This window comes from Dysidea avara, chromosome 8 (assembly GCF_963678975.1).
Source record: "Dysidea avara chromosome 8, odDysAvar1.4, whole genome shotgun sequence".
In the NCBI taxonomy this organism is placed as follows: domain Eukaryota; kingdom Metazoa; phylum Porifera; class Demospongiae; order Dictyoceratida; family Dysideidae; genus Dysidea; species Dysidea avara.
Window position 1 is genome coordinate 6,509,700 of NC_089279.1, and position 16,141 is coordinate 6,525,840.

General features: G+C 39.7%; 1 protein-coding gene across 5 annotated transcripts in view; it reads right to left on the bottom strand.

Moving 5' to 3' along the window:
* LOC136262985 (uncharacterized) overlaps positions 1-16,141 on the bottom strand; it is a 38,908-nt gene that overhangs the window by 21,589 nt on the left and 1,178 nt on the right. The gene's annotated exons all lie outside the window — the stretch shown is intronic.

The window sequence follows — 16,141 nt, forward strand, 5'->3', positions numbered from 1 at the left end:
CACTTATCTGTCACTCATTTGATCTACTCATCATCTTAGACAGTAGTACTGGGGTATAGCTATCAGGAGTGTAGATACTAGTATACACTAAAAAATTTCTTTGATGTATGACTTATAAACATTAGCTTATGATAAAATGTAAAAGGCAGATGAATGGCTTCAAAATAACATCAATCCATTGCACTACTAGGATTGTGGGATGATTGTTGAATAATCCCTCATACACAATTACTATAGCTACAGTTCATAATTTGACCTCTGATTCAAATTGATTGTGTAATGGCAGCAACAACAGCACCGTTGAGAAGGACTGAGATGAAAACGACGGAGGCAAGGTTGATTCGGAAATTAAAAAGTAGCTACGTACAAGTTGAGTACACTGTTGCCATTCAGTAATGTTTTTGTGATAGGCTTAGAAGAGGGGCTGGAAGAAAGAATGATGCTACTAGATGGTAAAGTGAATTCCCTTGTAGAAATGGTGTTGCAACTCCTACCTGCACCGGCAAATCAGCAGCAGTACACCATGATACCCCAAGTTTCAACTAGTGCCCAAGGACCAGACAGTATCGGTAGTGAAATGGAGTATCATGTTTGATTGACCATCAAGCGATATAGTAATGAACAGCACCCCAATTTTGAACTGATGGACACTCCACAGTAGTGTAGCGGATAACAGACTCCAGTGACACATGATAACTGAATAATACTAAATAGTGCACTGATGTTCTATATGTATATAGTTACAATTCAGTAATTAATAAAAGTACCCCGCATAGCTTACTACATGAGTTAAATAGATTTGTAACAATTAAATATTGCAAAAACAAGAGCAGTTGCCAGCAGGAAGGGAAGTTACAATTAGAAGAAATGATGATGGAGGCCAGTTTGATGAAGTTACAAAGTACGTAGTTATGTACAAGTTGGGAAAACTGTTGCTATTCGGTAATATTTAAAAAAAAAGGCTTAGAAGAGAGAGAATGATGCTACTAGATGGCAAAGTGCATTCTCTCGTAGAAATGGTGCTGTAACTCCTACCTGCACTGATGAATCAGCAACAGCAGCAGAATCAGCAACAGCAGCACACCGTGATGTCCCAAGTTTCAACTAGTGCCTAAGGACAAGACAGTACCAGTAGTGAAATGGAGTGTCATGTTGGATTGACTATCAAGTGGCATAGAAATGAACAGCACCCCAACTTTGAACTGATGGAGTAGTGTAGTGGATAACGAACTCCACTGATACATGATAACTGAATAATACTAAATAGTGCACTGATGTTCTATGTGTATGTAGTCAGTAAATAATTATATTGGTAAATTTTGGTGTGATTTGGTTTGTGATTAATATTGTAATGGCAGCACCTGGACCAATTAGAAGATGCGAGATGAAATGATAGAGGACAGATTGATGATGAAGTTACAAAATAGCTATGTACAAGTTGGGTACACTGTTGCTATTTAGTAAAAAAATTTTTTTTTAAATAGTCTTAGAAGAGAGGTAATGATGCTACTAAATGGTAAAGTGTTGCAACTCCTACCTGCACTGATGAATCAGCAACAGCAGCACACTGTGATGCCCCAAGTTTCAACTAGTTTCCAGGGACAAGACAGTACCGGTAGTGAAATGGAGTGTAATGTTCGATTGATCATCAAGTGGTACAGTAATGAATAGCACCTCAATTTTGAACTGATGGACACTCAGCAGTAGAGTAGCGGATAACAGACTCCAGTGATACATGATAACTGAATAATAGTAAATAGTGCACTGATGCACTGAAATCTCAGTCTTACAAGAATCTTGCATGAGGTTTGGGATTTAGGGCATCCGGCTGTATTTATACATGAAGTTGCAAGTCTTGCTGTTGATTGGCAATCTACTCTTAAATTTTTAGTAATATAAACAATAAACAAAATAAGCTGCTCGTTTTGTGACAGGAAAACAAGAGATAGCATCACTAACATCTTAACAACATTGCTGTGTAAGAGCCAGGTCTTATTGTGGCAGCCCAGTGACTATCGGAGCTCCGGAGCACTTGAGCACACATCTTGTTATACACGTACACACGCGTACACACTACGCTGTTAAAAACAGAAGTACTATGAAAGTAAGATATGAACATGTTAAATTATCTACCTATGTAACTTGTCATATGCAGTGCCAATCATATTGTCCAGTGCTAATAATGCTTCAAATTTACCAAGAGTTCATAATATTTGATGGGGGGGGGGGGGGGAGTGTCTAACAGCCAGTGTGTAAGCCGAATGCACTGTGCTTTGTAGTGATTTTAACACCTTCTGGTGACAATAGCAGAATGGTCAGGCTGACAAATTTATTGTAAGCGGCACACACCTAATGCCTGTCTTAACATAAAAGTGCTTTTATCGATGATGTGGTGCCAAGACACACTGATATTTAGTGAGGAAGAACCCTGGGAAGAACAGGAGGAACTGAGCCCTACAAATCCGAAGAGAAAATGTCTAATTAACCAGAATTCCATAGACAAGTCCAGTAGATGCGGAGACGGCTCCATGTGGAATGATCGCAAGATGAAGAACTTGGTGAGGAAGTTCATGTGGAAGAGACACCTCAAGATAGCAACAAGCAAGGTGAAGTAAATCCACGTGTGAATCCACGTGTGATGGCAGAACAATCTGGCCCAATCAGACGGTGTGAAATGCGCCAGATGGAATACAGGATCTGCCAGAAAAGACACCTTGAACTGTTGCAGTTTACCGACAATAATCGGATATGATGCAACTATTTAACTACAGAACTACACTACGTAACTACTATAGGCATGGCTACTATGCTACTTAACAACAAACTCAAATTAAACAAAACTTAACCACCTTAGACACCTCATGATAAGTCCACGCTAGTTAGTGGCGTGCTACATCACTGGTCAACAGAATATGGCTTGAATATCAACCTAGTGGATCAGTATACGACATGTGCAGGGATTAACATGTGTAACACACACATATGTGTAAGCAGGCAATCCGCTAGATGGGTGTGGCTGTATTGTTTTTCAAAACTTCTTTTTGACTTGCACTCAAGTTTTTTTTTCACTTGAGTTGCAGAATCTTGTGAATCTCGTTCCTTAGCAGAGCACCACTTATCTGTCACTCATTTGATCTACTCATCATCTTAGACAGTAGTACTGGGGTATAGCTATCAGGAGTGTAGATACCAGTATACACTAAAAAATTTCTTTGATGTATGACTTATAAACATTAGCTTATGATAAAATGTAAAAGGCAGATGAATGGCTTCAAAATAACATCAATCCATTGCACTACTAGGATTGTGGGATGATTGTTGAATAATCCTTCATACACAATTACTATAGCAGAGCTTATGATAACGTCCGGACACCAGACAAAATCCGGTCAAATTGCATAGATGTCTGACCATAATGTAATTTGTCCGGACACAGTGTCCCATCAAAGCATAAAGAAGGAGCCTAAGGGCTGAGCTGGCATGCTATCAACAATAACATTCACTCGGTTGCCAGGAGATAGTATACATTCTTACAACCCAAGGGAGTGACCATAAATGTACCATTGCCAACCCACTGGTGTACTTTAACCACATAACAGCTGCAGTAAGGCATGTGATGTCTTACCACTATAATGTTTATTTGCTATGCTACAGAAGACATGTTGGGCATTCATCTCATGTCCAGTCAATTTTGGCAATTGTCCGGCCGATTTTGGTTTGTCAGGACATTGTGGCAGGACAACAGAGAATTCTTATCATAAGCTCTGCTATAGCTACAGTTCATAATTTGACCTCTGATTCAAATTGATTGTGTAATAGCAGCAACAACAGCACCGTTGAGAAGGACTGAGATGAAAACGACAGAGGCAAGGTTGATTCGGAAATTAAAAAGTAGCTACGTACAAGTTGAGTACACTGTTGCCATTCAGTAATGTTTTTGTGATAGGCTTAGAAGAGAGGCTGGAAGAAAGAATGATGCTACTAGATGGTAAAGTGAATTCCCTTGTAGAAATGGTGTTGCAACTCCTACCTGCACCGGCAAATCAGCAGCAGTACACCATGATACCCCAAGTTTCAACTAGTACCCAAGGACAAGACAGTATCGGTAGTGAAATGGAGTATCATGTTTGATTGACCATCAAGCGATATAGTAATGAACAGCACCCCAATTTTGAACTGATGGACACTCCACAGTAGTGTAGCGGATAACAGACTCCAGTGACACATGATAGCTGAATAATACTAAATAGTGCACTGATGTTCTATATGTATATAGTTACAATTCAGTAATTAATAAAAGTACCCCGCATAGCTTACTACATGAGTTAAATAGATTTGTAACAATTAAATATTGCAAAAACAAGAGCAGTTGCCAGCAGGAAGGGAAGTTACAATTAGAAGAAATGATGATGGAGGCCAGTTTGATGAAGTTACAAAGTACGTAGTTATGTACAAGTTGGGAAAACTGTTGCTATTCGGTAATATTTAAAAAAAAGGCTTAGAAGAGAGAGAATGATGCTACTAGATGGCAAAGTGCATTCTCTCGTAGAAATGGTGCTGTAACTCCTACCTGCACTGATGAATCAGCAACAGCAGCAGCATCAGCAGCACACTGTGATGCCCCAAGTTTCAACTAGTGCCTAAGGACAAGACAGTACCAGTAGTGAAATGGAGTGTCATGTTGGATTGACTATCAAGTGGCATAGAAATGAACAGCACCCCAACTTTGAACTGATGGAGTAGTGTAGTGGATAACGAACTCCACTGATACATGATAACTGAATAATACTAAATAGTGCACTGATGTTCTATGTGTATGTAGTTACAATTCAGTAAATAATTATATTGGTAAATTTTGGTGTGATTTGGTTTGTGATTAATATTGTAATGGCAGCACCTGGACCAATTAGAAGATGTGAAATGAAATGATAGAGGACAGATTGATGATGAAGTTACAAAATAGCTATGTACAAGTAGGGTACACTGTTGCTATTTAGTAAAAATTAAAAAAAATAGTCTTAGAAGAGAGGTAATGATGCTACTAAATGGTAAAGTGTTGCAACTCCTACCTGCACTGATGAATCAGCAACAGCAGCACACTGTGATGCCCCAAGTTTCAACTAGTGTCCAAGGACAAGACAGTACCGGTAGTGAAATGGAGTGTCACATTGGATTGACTATCAAGTGGCATAGAAATGAACAGAACCCCAATTTTGAACTGATGGAATAGTGTAGTGGATAACGGACTCCACTGATACATGATAACTGAATAATACTAAATAGTGCACTGATGCACTGAAATCTCAGTCTTACAAGAATCTTGCATGAGGTTTGGGATTTAGGGCATCCGGCTGTATTTATACATGAAGTTGCAAGTCTTGCTGTTGATTGGCAATCTACTCTTAAATTTTTAGTAATATAAACAATAAACAAAATAAGCTGCTCGTTTTGTGACAGGAAAACAAGAGATAGCATCACTAACATCTTAACAACATTGCTGTGTAAGAGCCAGGTCTTATTGTGGCAGCCCAGTGACTATCGGAGCTCCGGAGCACTTGAGCACACATCTTGTTATACACGTACACACGCGTACACACTATGCTGTTAAAAACAGAAGTACTATGAAAGTAAGATATGAACATGTTAAATTATCTACCTATGTAACTTGTCATATGCAGTGCCAATCATATTGTCCAGTGCTAATAATGCTTCAAGTTTACCAAGAGTTCATAATATTTGATGGGGGGGGGGGGCAGTGTGTAAGCCAAATGCACTGTGCTTTGTAGTGATTTTAACACCTTCTGGTGACAATAGCAGAATGGTCAGGCTGACAAATTTATTGTAAGCGCACACACCTAATGCATGTCTTAACATAAAAGTGCTTTTATCAATGATGTGGTGCCAAGACACACTAATATTTAGTGAGGAAGAACAGGAGGAACCTCGCCCTACAAATCCGAAGAGAGAAGACGTCTAATTAACCAGAATTCCATAGACAAGTCCAGTAGATGTGGAGAAGATTCAACACAGCTCCATGTGGAATGATCGCAAGATGAAGAACTTGGTGAGGAAGTTCATGTGGAAGAGACACCTCAAGGTAGCGACAAGCAAGGCAAAGTAAATCCAGTACGACCTCTGATTCAAATTTTGAGTTCGATTAACTGTGATGGAGCTGTCAGGCCCAATCAGACGATGCGAAATGAGACAAATAGAAATACGACAGATGGAGCAAAGATTAATGCAAAAGTTACAAGGTATAGTGACGTACACTATTGCTGGTTTTTAAAAAAAATTATTTATTTTTTTAAATAGGTGTGAAAGATGAAAGTTGAACAGAATTGCTGAGGATATTGCTGAGATGATGTTGCCACTATTATCCAAGCAAAAAAGAGAGAAGAAATGCCGATACCAGATTAACGGTAAAGTGCAACACTGATATTGACTCCGAACTAATGCAGCAATAGTAGTCACTGTAGCTTCATATATGAACTTAATATATATAATGCAACACTGAATTATCAAAACTACATAATAAGAGTATATTAACAAGGGGGTGTCACGTCGGCTCATGCTGTACATTGAGGGTATCGCTATACCGTATAGCCTAAAGGGTTTTGTTACTTTCACATCGTTCGATCCCCCCCATGTAAAATTACGTTAATAACACTGTACTATAGGCGCTTCTATAAAGTGATCATTAAGCGCACTGACACGCTTTATCAAACCTCGATTCTGGGGAGAGGCATCATGGCAAATTTTGCTGTTTCACTGACTTCAGGGTTATGACTAAACGTTAATACCTTTGAAACGGTGCTACTCAGTACCCGTGTAACAACTCCTGGTATGTAGAAATCATAATACAAATGCTAACCTGTGCTGCCAGATCCACACACATATTAGAGAATGATGTTAAATTGACATGCTCATACTTAAATTTCAGAACCAATCGTGCCCCATCCTGCCTGGCCTGGTATCCTCAAGGTAAAGATCCTCAAGATGTTTCCAAGAGATACGCTTCCCATTACGTTACAACATTACACATAAAATATGTTTATACACAGTCAAGCATACTGTTAATTGTTGGTTTGGAGATGCCCAACAATTTCTTGTTGTCTTCATCAAATGGGGAGGGTCCGAAAAAAGTAAATGTTTCTGTCATCAGCATACTTGTTTGGCACCTTGTAAACCACGGATGACGATGAGTCGTGCTTTTGGAACAAAGCTCGGTTTGTTGATGCACCATCTGTGGAGACGAAGAGGACCTTGAATCTACATTTCTCTAGTCGGTAAATGCATTCCCATAGTGGTCTATGCAGCAAGTCATTTGATACTTCACAGCAAGGGAAAAATGCATAAGGGAATTATAGATATGTGAAAAGACCTTTCACCATAATGGTCATCATTGATTTTGCCAGTGGTCTAGAAGAGGTATCATAAGGGTTGTTCAATACCTTTTCATATTTAAGTAGTTGCTTATCAATATCTCCCATGTTGGCAAATCTGCAAAGCTGTCCTGTATATTTAAAGTACACCAGATCCTCCCTGATGCGTATTTCATCAATTAAAACACCAACAATTTTTTTCCAGTCTTCCAACTCTGTCAACTAGGCCGCATCAACTAGCATTTTATCCACATCATCTCAAAAACCTGTAGATGGCTTAAAACAATGTGTGTAGTTGCGTAATGTACGCTGGGATGGCAGTGACAAACAACCTGAATCCCTTAAGGCTTCATAAGTAAAGGCATCACTTTATTATGGTAAGATGCCAGTGCATTTGGCATGGGTCTGTGCAGTTTGAAGCCTCGAGTTGCTGTTCCCAGAACAATCTCTCAAAAGAATCAGGTGAATACTTCTTCTTGATGCCAGATTTCATCTCCTCATGGTCGCCATCATTTAGTACTACCCCTTCACTTTGAACAGCTTGACTAAGTTTATCCTTCAGATGCCCAATCCTCTTCAACATGTTCCTTCTACACTTCTGTTGTAGTGTAACCTCTTAGTTCAGGTGAGTGCAAATGGCGGTTGTTTATATGGCTGGAAAGGGTGATATCACGTAGTGCAGGCTGCTTGTTCCTGTGGACCAATTTAGAAACTAGTGTGCACTTGTACACTTTGTAAATACTGCAGCTTAGTACACCATATGCATCACTCACAAGCAGCTCACAATCGTAATGTCTTACAGTCGCCACCTCTTGCTCACTGTCCACGAATGCAACTTTCTCACTACCTACAAAATATGTTAAAATTTACAAACAATAGACTACAATACTAACCTGACTGGTTAAGGAAAAGCCTTTGTGGGCTTACTGTACAAATTCAGCAGGGTTTCCTTGACATACTTTCGCATTATCAATTCTCTGCAGCAACTCAATGATTTGTTGTGTTGCCTGTGTCTGTGCCACTTGACAAGGTCACTATTGGTGATGTTTTGTCACCATCACATTTATCAGAGCTTCACAGCCATATTTCTAAAGCCGATGCCCTTCTGGCCAACTGGATTGTTTCTCCAGAAAATCTAGATGCCATAACAATTAAGGGCAAAGACTTTGTCTTGTCCATTGACGAATTCCTTCAATGGAGCCTCGCATATGGCGATTGCCGTGTCACCAAAGATTCTTGTTTACTTCTATCAGATGTTCCCACCATTGGACAAATAGACTATTTCTCACCTAGAGTTGCTGTCTTGCCTTCTCATTGCAAGGTTTATCACCCATGCGCTTGCAGTACAATCATCGACGTACGTTATGGTCTATGCTTTACAGACTCGATGGTGGCACTGTATTGGATTAAAGGGGAAGACATGGAGCGGAAGCAATTCATTCATAATAGAGTTCAAGAGATTCGGATCCTTGTGTCGGCCAGCCTCTGGTCCCATTGCCCAGGTACAGATAATCTTGCTGACATCCCTTCACTTGGACATGGACCAGACTGGTTGCTCCAGATGTACAGCAAGAAGAGATCACCATGCCAGCTGAATGCAGTGCTGAAGTGAAGGTAAAAGACTGTGTGTTGTCATGCAGTTTGTTGATTACCGCAGAGAGTAGTGGAATTGGTGAAGTGATTGACTGCAAACAATCTTGTAAATTGCAGAAGTTGTTAAGGGCCACAGTGTATGTGCAGAAGTTTGTGCAGTATTTCAAATCCATCATCGGGGAGAACAAACGTGTCATTGATTGGACGGTGACTGCAGTTGGCATAGAGCAAATTGAGCTGGAATAGATAACTGTCAATGTCTGCACAAGGATGCAAGGTTCAAGTCATGGAAATCCCAATTGCAACTATTTTTGGGCAAGCACAAGGCACACCGAAGTGGTGGAAGATTGTCCAAGTTCCATATGTCAAGCAGCATCCTATTTTGTTATGTAAGCAGCATCATTTTGCTATCCTGATCATGCATGGAGTGAGCACAGTGGAGTGAAGGACATGTCAGGTTTAAGTATTGGTTTGTAAAGGGTAGGCAGTTTGTAAGGAAGACCTCATACAGGTGTGTAAGATGTCGCAAACTTGAAGGTTTACAAAGTACCTGCACCACCATTGCCATAGGAAGCTCCACTGTTCGCACATTGTGGGGTAGACTATGCTGGTCAACTACGCATTTCAGCAGCTGAAGCATCAGAAAGTTGCAAAGTGTGGTTTTTGTGTTCTCATACTGTGCTACAGGTGCCACACACCTTGAATTAGTGCCTGATATGAATACCCAGATATTTCTGAGAGCCTTTAAACACTTCACTGCCAGGAGGGGGATACCGACACAAGTGATCTCAGACAATGCAAAGACGTGTGTCTCCGCCGTAAAGCGATGTTTGAGGAAGACAATTGGTAGAGCCAAACTATCACATGATGAATTATCGACCACACTCACTGAAGTAGAAGCTCTAGTTAACTCAAGGCTGCTGTCATAATTATCCAGTGAAGATCTCGAAGAGCCCCTCACGCCATTATATTTGTTAGCTGGATGGCGTGTTTTATCTTTACCAGATGGCACAGGAGCTAGCACAGATAGTGCAGTGATGAAGATTTTGTTGTGACCTCTGAAGATCTTGATGCTAGAGTACAGTGCCTTACAAGAGCATTACTGGGTCAAGTGGAGAGAATCTGAGATGAGTACCTACTTCAGCTTAGGGAAAGACATCATACTGTGAAAAATGTTGGAGTTCTTGGTCACCATAAATCCCGGGAGAAGTGGTTGTGGTTCATGATGAATATTGCCCTTGTAGCCTGTGGAGAGACTGCTGTGATCACTGGCAATGGTGGCCAGGCACGAAGCACAGTTGTTGAGGTCACTATGAATGGACAGCTGTCAACACCCTGCAGACCGATTTCTTGTCTGTATTCTCTTGAGGTGATGCTGCAATCTGACACTTATGCGAACAATTCCAGTGGCACTGATGACAATAAGACAGTCAATAAAGTAGACAGCCCTGTGACACACACTCTCAACCAAAGGGCCCAGCAGCAAGTCCACAAGTGGATGACTGAACAAACTGAATATCACTAACTGTATGACTATTGTAAGTATAGTAATTTAGATACATGTAACACCCTGAGTTAACCAGTGGTCAATTGGTATATTGTACATTTGACATTGTAGAAGTAATCAGGTGATCACATGTGTGTGCTTAGTGTAGCGGTTGGTGAATAAGTAGTCCAACGACAAGCCGCCAAGGGAATCTCTTACATTCTATACTACACACATGAATAGGCATCATATGGGATTTAATGAAATCTTATGACAAGTTCTTCACATTTTAAACCTGTATGTTGCATCATGGATAAATAATATGGTTACACATATCAAAATGCATCGTTTATTCATTTAGATGACTGGCCATATAGTGCAAAATGGCAAAAGAAGGGGCCACAGGAAGCTGTGGCTATGTAGAAACAAATATTATGTGAAAAGAAGATAACAATAAAAAAACTGTTAGTTTCCATCCCAAGAACAAATGTTTCCATGCCCATTCCCTTGACCTCCTCCAGTTTAATGTATCTATTCTTTTAACAACTTATATGAAGCTTCTTGTCCAATCACAGGAGATAATGCAGAGCCGTTTACAACAATCAAGGATTCTGTCAGATGGTACTGTGCTATAATATAAGTGCTCCTGCTATTAGTGTTGCGCCGATAATTGGATTGGCAGATACACGTATGTATTTAGAAATACATTCTCATGGTGTCTACAAATGCATCAAGTTGCATTTTCCTGCATTATATTGCTGTTAATGCTGCTTCAGCATACTGTCAGCTGTTGTTATAGCAACACTGCTGCTTTAAGCAAGCTAAACCGATCCTTCACAATCAGATTTCTAGTAACAATTGTTACAAGATTGACATGCTGTGCTATCGGATTGGCTACGTTTATCAGCTTAAAAATATTATCCAATATTGGTTATCAGGTATCAACAAAACCTCATATCGGTGCAACACTACCTGCTTTCTCTCTTTTGGCTGGACTTGTAGCATACATGCAAGAACTTGTCAGTATATACCAAGTCATTACTACTCCTGTGATTGGATTGTCTGTGAACATCAAGGAGATGTTTCTTGGGTACTGAGATATTGCGAACATATACATGTAGTGCCAGCAGAACAGTGTTCCCTGTTACAGAACACTCCTACTTTGTTAAATTCATGTGAGTTGATTCATTTATGTATGTTTAGATGATTAAATTATTTATAGTTGATAGAATATCCCAGCTTGTTGCCATCTTAAACTCAAGTAATGTTTGGAGGGTAAATTCTGGTGACCACTTGACATCTTAGTGATATATACAGAATAACAAAATGATGAACAAGTCCAGTGAGCCGAGATACATTTTTGTATAGTTGTAAACTACTTTTTAAAAAACATTAAGACAGTCTGGAGTTATCAGATTACCATCCCAAGAACTCTTTGTGACTATACGCAACCGCAATTGGATTTCTGTTTGAAACTGACCAGGTTGGTCTTTCCGATCTTTCTCAGGATCTTCACAAGTACGTCATACCCAAAACTGATAAAATTCATGTAAAAGGGGAGCTAGTGGATGACAAACATGAAGATTGTTAAATTGGTTTTGTCAATCTCGGGGAAACAAACAACAAATGATTGTAAATATTTTTAGGGGTCAAGCAGTACTAAAAATGAGCCATATGTGACCAGCTGAGCAAAAACCGGCCGTTTTCACACATTCCTCGAATTCCAATTTATTGCATCTCTGATGTAATCTATAGTAACAAAAGAGTGGACAGCCAAAGTTTCGGCCTTTTGTAATGAATGGTCTTGGAGTTATAGTGCTTGACAGTTGGAACAGTGATAAACTCGATTTGTACAGCAACAATACGGGTAATAAATTACAGGCGCTTAGATAATCGATTATAACATACGAGTGAAACAAACTACGAAGATGGGACTTAGGCTCAATCTGTGCACCATGAACTGGCAAATCAATCAAGGTATAGTCCTTTCCTTGTACTCCTCTGTGTTGACAAAGAAGGCCAGGGCTCTCACTATTAATCAATAATATCGATGAAAAAATATAATCGATTTTTTAAATTTTGTAATCTATTAATCGTGTAGCATACACATCATCAATAAAAAAATCTAAGTGAAAAGCCTCTTTGCTCACTACAACAAATAGAAAGCCTCTGTGTACTACCGTAGATTCCCTAAAAATTCGGCAGAAATAAATTAATTCTGTTCAGGTCTGGCTGAACAATTAGGAAAAAAATGTACCAACCCGGTGCTATTGTCGAATTTTTAGGGATCTATCACTAATACAGTCTGCACGCTTCATGGCTATGTTATTTGCGATCCGTTTACTGTTTACTTTCTAGAGTTTCTTTCTACAGGGACAACAGGAATGCCTCGAGGCGGAGCTGACGATACCACAACACTCACTTGGCCGCAGCGCTACATGTGACCTAATTTTAGAAAACCGTTGATATCCGCACAATTTTCAAAATGCATTTTATTTGTTCTTTGTTTTCTATAGGGACAGAGGAATGGACTACCTAAGTTTCAGCTTCATAAGTTAAACAGCGTTGGAAATACAGCACTAGACAGCCGGACGAGCAAATAAATTGATATGCACAGAACCTATCGAGAAAAGAATCTACAGGCGCTTACATAAACCATCATTACTTACTGATACAATGGCGTACGGAATTGAATCTTTGCTCATTGTGTTCGCCATGAATTTGTGCATCCACCAAGGTATAGTTTTTGCCCCAGGCATGCTTCGGTGTTCGAGAAGGAAGGCAAATTCACTGAAAAACGATCGTCGGTAAATTCTTTCATCACCGCAACGTAAACAAACATCTAACTTTGAAATCATTTCGTGTATGGAAATGAAACAAAGATGTTTGTACTCCCTATGAACAGGCGAACATGATGATGCCCAGGATGTATCCATTGGAGGCTTAGTTCGCCCACCAGTGATGCGATAAAAGCTTGCATAATTTTTTCTGGAGTTTGCATTTTTTTACCCATAATTTTTAAATGCGTTTTATTACAAAAGTACTGTTGTGCGTATATTGATGGTTTTCCAAAATTCGGTCACATATACTGATTGCCTACATTATCCAGGAGGGATGGTCAATGTCATTACCAGGGGCGGAGGAAGTAGTTGATATGAGGGGGGGCTGGGCTGACCCAGACTTAGTCTCTGGTTTGGTATGGTGAGAACAAAAAAAAAAGGTCACAACCAGCTGACAATAGCTGCCCACCTCACCAGCTAGCATTCATAGCTGATAAACTACATAAAAATCCTTACATAGCTCGCTACGCACTGCTCTAATACTGTGACTGCTTTGCTGCTCTATTGGAGTACCTCGATCTTTATCGCAGTTTCAGCCCCACTCCAAGAAGGATAACTTTGGCATGGTATCATTCTGAGGGGGGCTTTAGCCCCCTAGCCCCCCCCCCCCCCCTCCACCTCCTATGGTCATTACTACGTCGCTTTTGAATACAATCACCCAGACGTAATGAATACAATCACCCAGACGTAATATTAAAGATTTCAACAAGTAATAAAAAAAATAGAAACCACAATCAATAATATTATTAAACTATCTCGTGATAAATCTTGCTACCAGATGCTGCATGAAGTGTTCCATGGCTTAACAAAGTGTTATCTGAGGGTGTATCATGTGAGGCCAGGAGAGATTTTATTCTGTGAACAGAAATGAAGATCGTTTTGTTATAGCCGGCCGTGATGTCACACGATGATATCGTTGGGTACGTTCCCTGAACAATTTCACACTTGGTGCTTCATACAGAACCGAGGTAACATATTGTGTGAGGTCACTGGGAATCCTCAGTACTCAAGAGATCTTCATCAAACTAGTACTCCAAGTGCAGAAAAATTAGCACGCTTATAATTAAAAACTTTCCTGCACTTGCCGAAACTTAGAGCACATTGCGTTCAAAGCACGGGAAGTGCCGAATATTTAGAGATGCCGAAATTTTAGGGAATCTACGGTATTCCATAAAGCACAAAGTCAAAAGAAGCCATGAAACAACACGTGTAAGTACAGTAGGACCTCCATTATCCGAACACCTGTGTGCCAGTTAAATCATAAAAGTGTTCAGATAAGTGAATTTGTTCAGATAAATGAAGCCCATTTATTTATATACAGAGTTCTGTTCAACTACTCTAATAGAACATACACTTACTCTAATAGAACGTTCACCTAATGACAAAATACTCTAATAGAGCAGTCACTTACACTGTTCGGATAATTTAGATTCGGATAATCAAGGTCCTACTGTACTGCTACTAGTGCTAAAATAGGCCTAATGTATTCTGCGGACTGGACTCGTGGACTGGAGTCTTGCACTGAGCTGGAAACAGCTTTTAAACAATAATTCAGACATTATCCATCTCTTGCAACACTGGAACCACCACTATCGAGCTACAACTGCTGATACTGCTCTTCTTTACAAGTCAACAAACTAGCATGTACACTAATTAATTAGAATACACTTACGATACATGAGTATTAGTAGTGATAAAACATGATAGAGGCTATTGTTGTTTTTCCTTTGTTGCTCCAGTATTTAGCACTGTTAGGGCTGTAGTGATGAACAAGTTTATTTGCATAGCCCCATCACCTCACCAGGAAGTGCCACCTATAGCTACCCTGCTAAGAACTATTACTGGCTCATCTCTTCAACCCTAGCACTAGTGCCAAAGCAACAAAGGAAAACATTAACGCTAAAACAATAGCCTCTATCACACTTTATCACTGCTAGTACTCGTGCATCGTCAGTGTATTCTAATTAATTAGTGCGCGCGTGCGCTAGTTTGTTGACTTACAAGGAAGAACAGTATTGGCAGTTGTAGCTCGATAGTGGTGCCTCCAGTGTTGCAAGAGATGGATAATGTCTGGATAATTGTTGTTTCCAGCTCATGCAGTGCGCGAGTCCAGTCCACAAAATACATTACGCCGTTAAAATATTCTTACCCAGATCTTCATAAAACATTTTAAGAAAAAAAAAACTGTATCACAGGAAAAATAAGTTGACACTCTCTGTATAGCAGCCATCTTGATAACTAATCAAAACACAGAGTAATCTGGACAAGGGAGCATGTATTACAATATTTGTGGTGCCTAATTGTCTGGGTTGTGTAATAGAGGCCACACCACCATAGGTAACCTGTGCTTTATAGCAAAAGCAAAATCACTTCTCTCTTCAGTACACCTCTAGTTGGCTCACCACATCCATGACACATTCTGAGCTGATAAACATGCCATATTGCAGCCTGTAAGCACTAGTTGTAACTACCTATTAACTGCTGCCATTCCTTCAACTCTCCTTTTACCACTATAATGTTATTCTGGGTGGTGATTAAGTGTGGTTGATGCTATATGGGTGGTGTTCACTAAATATAGATTAATCGATTTAGTAATTGATGAATAATCGATTAATAAATTAATTGAAACTGAGAGCCCTAATTCCAACTAAGAAATGACAATGGTGAACTGCATCGTAAACAAGTGCCCATATCTCATGTATCCTTTGCTGTGCAAACACGAAACAAATATTTCTTATTCTCCATGAACAGGCAAATCCATTGGTGTATAGGTTTTGATTTGAGCTTAATTTCAGTGCGTACAAAAAAATTTCATGTAGAATGCACATTTTTACCCAGTG